Raw genomic sequence first — 12,954 nt, 5'->3', positions numbered from 1 at the left:
TTCAACAAAGAAGATATTCAGGAGTGATGTTACCAAGATGGCAACATCGGTTGTTCCTGACTTCACTCCCCCTCATAAGGAGATCAACTAACAACCATTCATGGACAAGACTCCACTGAGAGGATCCTAGAAGGCTGGAGAGAGGCTAAAGCACCCCCAGGCAACACAGACCAAAACAGACCTCATGAAAAGGGTAAGAGGAGTGGTTACTCGCTGACCACACTGCCCCTCCCCAAGGCTGCATGGCACCACTCTGAGGGGTCTCCCTGAGCCCGAAGTTCCTGCCGTGGAAAAAGAGCCCAGGGTGGACACCCAGCTCCTCCAGCATTCTGGCTTGTTTCTTGGGAGCTTACACTCTGGTCTTGCCCCACAGGGATTGTGGGTAGATCTGCAGTGCTTGACCACTGGAAATCTGATTGTGATGGAGAGGGGAGAGGGGCTTGCAACAGCCAGTGCTCAGATCTTGGCAGAATGAGTTCCTACCTGTAGCACACAAGTAACAGCCCCAACCGGTGGCTGTGCTCATCTGCAAAGCCAAGAAAGTAGCACACCTTGACCAGGGAATTCAGTGGGGTACAGATCTGTCTGACTTCAGTCTTCAAACAAAGAGCTTTGCAGCCCTGCAACCTGGCTTTCCCCAAAGGGGCAGGGGAGCTGTGTCATAGCCAGCATGCTGATTGTAGCTTCCAGTCCCTCTAGACCAGAAAGTCTGACCTGGTTCCACTGTGAGGCTGCTTGGAACTAGCTTGGGCAGGGGAACTAAGTTATAGCCCCACCCACTGCTGAATAGAGCCTACAGTCCACTCGACCAGGGAATCTAACCACAGCACTCAGGAACCTTTGTAACCCACCCAATAGTCCTGCTTACAGTGGTACCTGAATGAAGAGCACAGCCTCTGGCTTTCCCCATTTATAGAGCAAAAGCAGTAGCCCCATCTGGCCAGAAATTCAGTGCACAGTCTTGCCTGATTCAGGTTCCCAAACAAAAGGCTGTGCACCCCCTGGATCCTGTCCTGCTGCCCCATCAGGACAAGAAAGCTATTTCATAGTGCCATCTACTGCTGAGTATAGTACCTAGTTCCAATCATCTAGTAAGCCTGGCCAGAGTACCCATCTCACAGCCTTGCTTGGGCAGGGAACCAAGCCAGCAGTCCTATCTAACTGTTCTCAGCCAGGGGCATTCCCCCATCTCCCAACCCCAAAGCTCAGGCAGTGTCCTCACAGAAAAATAAACCCTGATGGTAAACCCCAGCTGTTTATTACCAGCAGACACATCCAGAAGCCCAAACTGAGCTGACTGGTGAAGAAATATCTCAACCAAAGTGAACGTATAAAGTCTGGAAGAGGAAACTGCTAACTCAAGTGAGGAGATAACAACATAAGGAATCATGGGCCATGAAAAATCAGGTAAACATGACATCACCACAGGAAACTAATAAAGCTCTGATAACTGATCCTGAAAAAATGGAGATTTACCAGCTGTAAGATAAAGAATTCAGAATAGTCCTCTTAAAGTAGCTTAGTAACCTATGAGAACACACAGGCAACTAACTTAACCATGCAGAAGAATCAATGTTCTAGAAAACAGGACATTTGAAATCCTGTCACAGGACCAAAAGAAAAAAGAGTTTTAAAAAGTGAAGAAGGTATGTCGGACTTAAGGGACACAATCAAAACAGTAACTGCGGGCTTCCCTGGTGGCGCAGAGGTTGAGAGTGCGCCTGCCAATGCAGAGGACACGGGTTCGTGCCCCGGTCCGGGAGGATCCCACATGCCACGGAGTGGCTGGGCCTGTGAACCATGACCACTGAGCCTGTGCGTCTGGAGCCTGTGCTCCGCAAAAGGAGAGGCCACAACAGTGACAGGCCCGCTTACCACAAAAAAAAAACAAACCCCAATAACTGCATTGTGGGAATTCCAGAAGAAGAGAAACAAAAAGGGTAAGAAAGTATATTTAATGCAATAATGGTTGAAAACTTACCAAACCTGGGGAAAGAAATGGATATCCAGATCCATGAGGCCCAAAGGAACCAAATATGTTGAACCCAAATAGGGCTACACAAAGGCACACTATGATTAAACCATCAAAACTCAAAGACGAAGAAAGAATTCTAAAAGCAGCAAGAGAAAAAAGAGAAGTTACATAAAAGGGAAGCTCCGTAAGACTATAGGTGGATCTCTCAACAGAAATTTTTCAGGCCAGGAGAGAATGGAATGATATATTCAAAATATTGAAAGAAAAAAAACTGTTAACCAAAAATTCTATACCTGGCAAAGCTGTCCTTCAGAAATGAAGGAGAATAATTCAAAAACAAACAAAAAAACAACCCAATCAAAAAATGGGCAGAAGACCTAAACAGACATTTCTCCAAAGAAGATTTACAGATGGCGAATAAGCACATGAAAAGATGCTCAACACTGCTAATTATTAGAGAAATGCAAATCAAAACTACAATGAGTTATCACCTCACACCAGTGTGAATGACCATCATTAAAAAGTCTACAAATAATAAATGCTGGAGAGGGTGTGGAGAAAAGGGAACCCTCCTACATTGTTGGTGGGGATGTAAATAGGTGCTGTCACTACGGAAAACAGTTATGAGGTTCCTTAAAAACTAAAAATTGAGTTACCATATGATCTGGCAATCCCACTCCTGGACATATACCTGGAGAAAACTGATTTGAAAAGACACATGCACCCCAATGTTCATGGCAGCACTATTTACAATAACCAAGACATGGAAGCAACCTAAACGTCCATCAACAGATGAATGGATAAAAAAGACATGGTATGTATGTGTGTATGTGTATAATATATGTACATATATATGTGTACACACACACACACACACACACACACACACATACACACACACTGGAACACTACTCAGCCATAAAAAAGAATGAAATAATGCCATTTGCAGCAACATGGATGGACCTAGAGATTATCATACTATGTGAAGTAAGTCAAAGAAAGACAAATATCATATGATATCACTTATGTGTGGAATCTAAAATAGATACAAATGAACTTATTTACAAAACAGAAATAGAAGCACAGACAGAGAAAACAAACTTCTGGTTACCAAAGAGGAGGGAGGGGGGAGAGGGATAAATTAGGAGGTTGGGATTAACAGATACACAATACTACATATAAAGGAGATAAAACAAGGTCCTACTGTATAGCACAAGGAACTATATTCAATATCTTGTAATAAACTATAAAGGAAAAGTACATGAAAAAGACTATACATATACTTTTACATATATAAAAATATATATTCATATATATGTAAAAAACTGAATCACTTTGCTGTACACCAGAAACTAACACAACATTGTAAATTAACTATACTTCCATTTAAAACAAAGATTTAAAAAGAAAGAAATAAAGGAGAGGTAAAAGACTTTTCCAAACAAAAGGTGAAAGAATTCAGCACTAGACCTGTCTTACAAGAAATGCTAAAGTAAAAGGACACAAATTAACATCACAAAAACATAATGAGGCAGCATAAAACTCACCGGTAATGGTATATATACATATACACATACATACACAAAGTTAGAGTCTGTAATATGGTAATGGTGGTGCAAAATTCACTTACAACTTTAGTTTAAAAGTTAAAAAACAAACACAGTAAAAACAACCATAGCTATAATAATCTGCTGTGGTCACACAATATAAAAAATATGTAAAATGCCACATCAGTAACCTGAATTGTGATGGGGGGAGAAGTAAAATTGTAAAATTTAGGAATGCTATTGAAGCTAAGTTGTTATCAACTTGAAAATGGGTGTTATAACTTTAAGATATTTTATGGGGCTTCCCTGGTGGCACAGTGATTAAGAATCTGCCTGCCAATGCAGGGGACATGGGTTCGAGTACTGGTCCGGGAAGATCCCACATGCTGTGAAGCAACTAAGCCCGTGCGCCACAACTACTGAGCCTGCGTTCTAGAGCCCAAGAGCCACAACTATCAAGTCTCACAGGCTGTGTAGCAACTAAGCCCGTGCGCCACAACTACTGAGCCTGCGTTCTAGAGCCCAAGAGCCACAACTATCAAGTCTGCGTGCCCAGAGCCCGTGCTCCACAACAAGATAAGCCACCAATGATAAACCTACGCACTGCAACTAGAGAAAGCTCATGCGCAGCAATGAAGACCCAACACAGCAAAAAAAAAAAAAAAAAAAAAAAGATATTTTATGTAAGCCTCAGAGTAACCACAATCAAAAATCCTGTAGTATTAAACAAAAGAACATGATAAAGAAGTCAAAGCATATTGATACCAAAAGTCACCAAAACACACACAAAAAAGACAACAGAATTAGAAATGATGGACATACAAAACACCCAGAAAATAATCAACAAAATGTTAATAATAAGTCTTTACCTATAAATAATTGCCTTACATATAAGTTGATTAAATTCTCCAATCCAAAGACACAGAATGGATGAATGGATTAAAAAACAAATAAACCAGGGCTTCCCTGGTGGCACAGTGGTTGAGAGTCCGCCTGCCGATGCAGGGGACACGGGTTCGTGCCCCGGTCCGGGAAGATCCCACATGCCGTGGAGTGGCTAGGCCCGTGAGCTATGGCCCCTGAGCCTGCGCGTCTGGAGGCCGTGCTCCGCAACAGGAGAGGCCACAACAGTGAGAGCTCCGTGTACCGCAAAAATAAATAAATAAATAAATAAACCAAAAAACCCAAGACCCAATTATATGCTGCCTACAAGACAAATACTTTAGCCTTAGAGACAAGCATAGACTGAGTGTGATGGAATGGAAAAAGGTATTTCAAGAGAATGGTAACAAACAAAAACAAAACAAAAAACTCCCCCCAAATTTTTTTTTAAAAAGGCAGGGAGAGCTATAGTCATATCAGACAAAATAAATTTTAAACTAAAAATGGTAAAAAGAAAGAAAGAAGGTCATTATATAATGATAAATATGTCACTCCATCGAGAAGATATAGCAAGTGTAAATATTTATACAACCAACATCAGAGGACCTAAGTATATAAAGCAAAAACTAACAGAAAAAGGAGAACTAAATAGCAATCCAATAATAGTTGGAGATTTTAATACTCTCAACAACAGATAGATCATCCAGAGAATTAATTTAAAAAAAGCAGAGGGCTTCCCTGGTGGCGCAGTGGTTGAGAGTCTGCCTGCCGATGCAGGGGATATGGGTTCGAAGGTCCCACATGCCACGGAGCGGCTGGGCCCGTGAGCCATGGCCGCTGAGCCTGCACGTCCGGAGCCTGTGCTCCGCCACGGGAGAAGCCACAACAGTGAGAAGCCCGCGTACCGCAAAAAAACAAAAAACAAAAAAAAAATTTAAAAATTTAAAAAATTTAAAAAGCAGATCCAGGGCTTCCCTGGTGGTACAGTGGTTAAGAATCCGCCTGCCATTGCAGGGGACACGTGTTCGAGCCCTGGTCCGGGAGAAGACAAGCCGCCGAACAACTAAGCCCGTGTGCCACAACTAGTGAGCCCGCGCTGCTGAGCCCCTGCACCACAACTACTGAAGCCCACGAGGCTAGAGCCCATGCTCCACAACAAGAGAAGCTACTGCAATGAGAAGCCCGCGCACCTCAACGAAGTGTAGCCCCTGCTCACCACAACTAGAGAAAGCCCATGCGCAGCAACGAGGACCCAACGTAGCCAAAAATAAAGAAATAAATTTATGTAAAAAAAAAAGAGATCTGAACAACACTATCGATCAAATGAACCTCACAGACATAAACAACATTCTATCCAACAACAGCAGAACACACATTGTTTTCAAACTCATATGGAACATTTTCTAGGATAGACCATATGTTAGGCCACAAAGCAATCCTTGGCAAATTCCAAAAGTTAGAATCACACCAACTTCTCTGGCCACAATGGTATGAGACGAGAAATCAACAATAGGAGGAAAACTGAAAAATTCACAAATACAATGGGAATTAAACAACACTCTCCTCAATAACCAATGGATCAAAGAAGAAATTAAAGGGAAAATTTTAAAAGTATCTTTAGACAAATGAAAATGGGAACAACACACCAAAACTTACAGGATGCAGCATAAGCAGTTCTAAGAGGAAAATTAATAGCAATAAATGCCTTTATTAATCATCAATAAAGATGTCAAATAATCAACTGTATGCCTTAAAGAACTAAAAAAAGAAGAACAAACTGAGACCATAGTTAGCAGAGAAAAAGAAATAGTGATTAGATCAGAAATAAATAAAACAGCAGAAAAAAATGTTTAAAGATTAAAAGAACAAACAGCTGGTTCTTTGAAACAATAAATAAACTTGACAAACCTTTAGCTATTCTAATGAAAAAAAAAAAAAGAGAGAGAGGACCCAAATAAAATTATAAATGAAAAGGAAATATTCCAACTGATATCGCAGAAATACAAAGGATCATAAGAGGCTACTATGAAAAACTGTATGTAGAAAAACTGGGCAACCTAAAAGAAATGGAAAAATTCTTAGATGCATACAACCTACCAAGCCTGGATCAAAAACAAATAGCAAATCTGAACATACCAATTACTAGCAAGGAGACTGAATCAGTAATCAAAAATCTCCCAATGAAAAAAGCTCAAGACCAGACAGATGGCTTCACTGGCGAATTCTACCAAACATTTAAAGAAGAATTAATGCCAATCCTTCTCAGACTTTTCCAAAAACTGGAGGAGAACGGAATACCGCAAACGCATTTTATGAGGCCAGCAATACCCTGATACCAAAGCCAGAAAAGGACTACAAAAAGAGAAAACTACAGGCCAATATCCCTGACATACATATATGCAAAATTTTTCAATAAAATAATACCAAACCAAATTCAGCAGCACATTAAAAAGACCATTCACCCTGATCAAGGAGGATTTATCCCTGTGATCAAGGACAGTTCAACATACACAAATCAATCAATGCCATATAACACGTTAACAGAATGAAAGAAAAAACACATGTGATCATCTTGATAGATGCAGAAAAAGCACTTGAGAAAATTCAACATCTGTTCATGATAAAAAAACTCTTGACAAAGTAGGTATAGGAGGAACACCCCTCAACATAATAAAGGCCATTTATATCAGGCCCACAAATAATATCATACTCAATAGTGAAAGGTTAAAAGATTTTCCTCTAAGATGAGGAACAAGGATGCCCTTCTCACCACTCCTATTCAACATATTACTGGAAGTTCCAGCCAGAGCAATCAGCAAGAAAAAGAAATAAGAGGCATCAAAATTGGAAACGAAGTAAAATTTTCTATTTGCAGATGAAATGCTTTTATATATAGAAAATCCTGGAGACTGGTTCAAGATGGCAGAGTAGAAGGACATGCACTCACTCCCTCTTGCAAAAGCACCAGAATCATAACTGCTGAACAATCATCAATAGGAAGACACTGGAACTCACCAAAAAAGGTACCCCACATCCAAAGACAAAGGAGGAGCCACAATGAGACGGTAGGAGGGAGGCAGTCACAATAAAAGCAAACCCCATAACTGCTGGGTGGGTGACTCACAGACTGGAGAACACTTATACCACAGAAGTCCACCCACTGCAGTGAAAGTTCTGAGCCCCACATCAGGCTTCCCAACCTAGGGGTCCGACAACAGGAGGAGGAATTCCTAGAGAATCCGATTTTGAAGGCTAGAGGGATTTGATTGCAGGACTTCGACAGGACTGGGGAAAACAGGGACTGCACTCTTGGAGGGCACACACGAGTAGTGTGCGCATCAGGACCCAGAGGAAGGAGCTGTGACCCCAGGGGAGACTGAACCAGACCTACCTGCTAGTGTTGGAGGGTCTCCTGCAGAGGTGGGGGGTGGCTGTGTCTCACCGTGAGGACAAGGACACTGGCACCAGAAGTTCTGGGAAGTATTCCTTGGCGTGAGCCCTCCGAGTGTCTGTCATTAGCCCCAGCAAAGAGCCCAGGTAAGCTCCATTGTTGGGTTGCCTAAGGCCAAACAACCAACAGGGAGACAACCCAGCCCCACCCATAAGCAGACAAGCAGATTAAAGTTTTACTGAGCTCTGCCCTCCAGAGCAACAGCCAGCTCTACCCACCACCAGTCCCTCCCATCAGGAAACCTGCACAAGCCTTTTAGATAGCCTCATCCACCAGAGAGCAGACAACAGAAACAAGAAGAACTATAATCCTGCAGCCTGTGGAACAAAAACCACATTCACAGAAAGACAGACAAGATAAACAGGCAGAGGGCTGTGTTCCAGATGAAGGAACAAGATAAAACCCCAGAAAAACAACTAAATGGAGACAGGCAACCTTCCAGAAAAAGAATTCAGAATAATGATAGTGGCAGAGGAATCAAGATGGTGGAGTAGAAGGACGTGCTCTCACTGCATCCTGTGAGAACACCAGAATCACAACTAGCTGCTGGAAGATCATCGACAAAAAGACACTGGAACTCACCAAAAAAAGATACCCCACATCCAAAGAAACAGGAGAAGCACAATGAGACGGTAGGAGGGGCGCAATCACAGTAAAATAAAATCCCATAACTGTTGTGCAGGTGACTCACAAACTGGAGAACACTTATACCACAGAAGTCTACCCACTGGAGTGAAGGTTCTGAGCCCCACGTCAGGCATCCCAACCTGGGGGTCCGGCAACGGGAGGAGGAATTCCTAGAGAATCAGACTTTGAAACCTAGTGGGAATTGACTGCAGGACTTTGACAGGACTGGGGGAAACAGAGACTCCACTCTTGGAGGGCACACACAAAGCAGTGTGCACGTCGGGACCCAGGGGAAGGAGCAGTGACCCCAGGGGAGACTGAACCAGACCTACCCGCTAGTGCTGGAGGGTCTCCTGCAGACTCTACCCACCACCAGTCCCTCCCATCAGGAAACTTACACAAGCCTCTTAGACAGCCTCATCCACCAGAGGACAGACAGCAGAAGCAAGAAGAACTACAATCCTGCAGCCTGTGGAACAAAAACCACATTCACAGAAAGACAAGATGAAAAGGCAGAGGGCTATGTACCAGGTGAAGGAAGAAAATAAAACCCCAGAAAAACAACTAAATGAAGTGGAGATAGGCAACCTTCCAGAAAAATAATTCAGAATAATGATAGTGAAGATGAGCCAGGACCTTAGAAGAAGAATGGAGGCAAAGATCGAGAAGATGTAAGAAATGTTTAACAAAGACCGAGAAGAATTAAAGAACAAACAAACAGAGATGAACAATACAATAACTGAAATGAAAACTACACTAGAAGGAATCAATAGTGTAGAAATTCCTTCCTATACGAGAAGGAATCAATAACTGAGGCAGAAGAACAGATAAGTGACCTGGAAGGCAGAATGGTGGAATTCACTGCTGCGGAACAGACTAGAGACAAAAGAATGAAAAGAAATGAAGACAGCCTAAGAGACCTCTGGGACAACATTAAACGCAACAACATTCGCATTATAGGGGTACCAGAAGGAGAAGAGAGAAAGGACCTGAGAAAATATTTGAAAAGATTATAGTCGAAAACTTCCCTAACATGGAAAAGTAAATAGCCACCCAAGTCCAGGAAGCGCAGCGAGTCCCATACAGGATAAACCCAAGGAGAAACACGCCAAGACACGTAGTAATCAAATTGGGAAAAATTAAAGACAAAGAAAAATTATTGAAAGCAGCAACGGAAAAACGACAAATACCATACAAGGGGAACTCCCATAAGGTTAACAGCTGATTTCTCAGCAGAAACTCTACAAGCCAGAAGGGAGTGGCATGATATACTTAAAGTGATGAAAGGGAAGAACCTACAACCAAAATTACTCTACCGGGCAAGGATCTCATTCATATTCCATGGAGAAATCAAAAGCTTTACAGATAAGCAAAAGCTAAGAGAATTCAGCACCACTGAACCAGCTCTACAACAAATGCTAAAGGAACTTCTCTAACTGGGAAACATAAGAGAAAAAAAGGGCCTACAAAAACAAACCCAAAACAATTAAGAAAATGGTCATAGGAACATACATATCGATAATTACCTTAAACGTGAATTGATTCAATGCGCCAACCAAAAAACACAGGCTCGCTGAATGGATGCAAAAACAAGACCCATATATATGCTGTCTACAAGATACCCACTTCAGACCTAGGGACACATACAGACTGAAAGTGAGGGGATGGAAAAAGATATTCCATGCAAATGGAAATCAAAAGAAAGCTGGAGGAGCAATACTCACATCCGATAAAACAGACTTTAAAATAAAGAATGTTACAAGAGACAAGGAAGGACACTACATAATGATCAAGGGATCAATCCAAGAAGATATAACAATTATAAATACATATGCACCCAACATAGGAGAACCTCAATTTATAAGGCAACTACTAACAGCTATAAAAAAGGAAATCGACAGTAACAAAATAGTAGTGGGGGACATTAACACCTCACTTACACCAATGGACAGATCATCCAAAATGAAAATAAATAAGGAAACGGAAGCTTTACATGACACAATAGATCAGATACATTTCGTTGATATTTATAGGACATTCCACCCAAAAACAGCAGATTACTTTCTTCTCAAGTGCGCATGGAACATTCTCCAGGATAGATCACATCTTGGGTCACAAATCAAGCCTCAGTAAATTTAAGAAAATTGAAATCATATCAAGCATCCTTTCTGACCACAATGCTATGAAATTAGAAATGAATTACAGGGGAAAAAAAGGAAAAAAACACAAACACATGGAAGCTAAACAATACGTTACTAAATAACCAAGAGATCACTGAAGAAATCAAAGAGGAAATCAAAAAATACCTAGACACAAATGACAATGAAAACACGACGTCCCAAAACCTATGGGATGCAGCAAAGCAGTTCTAAGAGAAAAGTTTATAGCTATACAAGCCTACCTCAAGAAACAAGAAAAATATCAAGTAAACAAACTAACCTTACACCTAAAGGAACTAGAGAAAGAAGAACAACCAAAACCCAAAGTTAGCAGAAGGAAAGAAATCATAAAGATCAGAACAGAAATAAATGAAATAGAAACAAAGAAAACAATAGCAAAGATCAATAAAACTAAAAGCTGATTCTTTGAGAAGATAAACAAAATTGATAAACCATTAGCCAGACTCATCAAGAAAAAGAGGGAGGACTCAAATCAATAAAATTAGACGTGAAAAAGGAGAAGTTACAACAGACACCGCAGAAATCCAAAGCATCCTAAGAGACTACTACAAGCAACTCTATGCCAATAAAATGGAAAGCGTGGAAAAAATGGACAAATTCTTATAAAGGTATAACCTTCCAAGACTGAACCAGGAAGAAACAAAAAATATCAACAGACCAATCACAAGTAATGAAATTGAAACAGTGATTAAAAATCTCCCAACAAACAAACGTGCAGGACCAGATGGCTTCACAGGTGAACTCTATCAAACATTTAGAGAAGAGCTAACACTCATCCTTCTCAAACTCTTCCAAAAATTGCAGCGGAAAGAACACTCCCAAACTCATTCTATGAGGCCAGCATCACCCTGATACCAAAAACAGACAAAGATACTACAAAAAAAGAAAATGACACACCAATATCACTGATGAATATAGATGCAAAAATCCTCAACAAAGTACTAGCAAACAGAACCCAACAACACATTAAAAGGATCATACACCATGATCAAGTGGAATTTATCCCAGGGATGCAAGGATTCTTCAATATATACAAATCAATCAATGTGATATACCATATAAACAAATTGAAGAATAAAAACCATATGATCATCTCAATAGATGCAGACCCTTTGCGGGCAGAGACTGTGGGTGGCGGAGGGGGGAAGCTTTGGAGCCACGGAGGAGAGCGCAGCCACAGGGGTGCGGAGGGCAAAGCGGAGAGATTCCCGCACAGAGGATCGGTGCCTACCGGCACCCACCAGCCCGAGAGGCTTGTCTGCTCACCCGCCGGGGCGGGCGGGGGCTGGGAGCTCAGGCTCGGGCTTCGGTTGGATCGCAGGGAGAGGACTGGGGTTGGCAGAGTGAAAACAGCCTGAAGGGGTCAGTGCACCACAGCTGGCCGGGAGGGAGTCCAGAAGTCTGGAGCTGCCGAAGAGGCAAGAGACCTTTTCTTCCCTCTTTGTTTCCTGGTGCGAGAGGAGAGGGGATTAAGCGCACCGTGTAAAGGAGCTCCAGAAACGGGCACAGAGCTGCCGAAGAGACAGGAGGCTTTTTCTTGCCTCTTTGCTTCCTGGGGCACGAGGAGAGGGGATTAAGTGCACCTCGTAAAGGAGCTCCAGAAACGGGCGCGAGCCACGGCTGTTGGCGCAGACACGAGACGGGTGTGGGACGCTAGGGTTGCTGCTGCTGCCACCAAGAGGCCTGTGTGCGAGCACAGGTCACTCTCCACACCTCCCCTCCCGGGAGCCTGTGCAGCCCGCCACTGCCGGGGTCCCGGGATCCAGGGACAACTTCCCCGGCAGAACGCGTGGCATGCCTCTGGCCGGTGCAGCATCACGCCGGCCTCTGCCATCGCAGGCTCGCTCCGCATCCGTGCCCCTCCCTCCCGCTGGCCTGAGTGAGCCAGAGCCCCCGAATCAGCTGCTCCTTTAATCCCATCCTGTCTGAGCGAAGGGCAGACGCCCTCGGACGACCTACGCGCAGAGGCGGGGCCAAGTCCAAAGCTGAACCCCAGGAGCTGTGCGAACAAAGAGGAGAGGGGGAGGTCTCTCCCAGCAGCCTCAGAAGCAGCGGATTAAAGCTCCACAATCAACTTGTAAGTGCCCTGCATCTGTGGAAAACCTAAATAGACAGCGAAATATCCCAAGTTGAGGAGGTGAACTTTGGGAGCAAGATATATTACTATTTTCCCCTTTTTTCCTTTTTGTGAGTGTGTATGTGTGTGCTGCTGTGTGAGATTTTGTCTGTATAGCTTTGCTTTCACCATTTGTCCTAGGGTTCTGACTGACCCATATTTTTTTTTTTAATTTT

General features: G+C 42.7%; 1 long non-coding RNA gene across 1 annotated transcript in view; it reads right to left on the bottom strand.

Annotated features, from left to right (window-relative positions):
* LOC112067143 (uncharacterized) overlaps positions 1-12,954 on the bottom strand; it is a 46,825-nt gene that overhangs the window by 18,801 nt on the left and 15,070 nt on the right. The gene's annotated exons all lie outside the window — the stretch shown is intronic.

Source organism: Physeter macrocephalus, chromosome 19, assembly GCF_002837175.3.
Source record: "Physeter macrocephalus isolate SW-GA chromosome 19, ASM283717v5, whole genome shotgun sequence".
Classification (NCBI taxonomy): domain Eukaryota; kingdom Metazoa; phylum Chordata; class Mammalia; order Artiodactyla; family Physeteridae; genus Physeter; species Physeter macrocephalus.
This window is presented reverse-complemented; position numbering and strand designations above follow the sequence as displayed.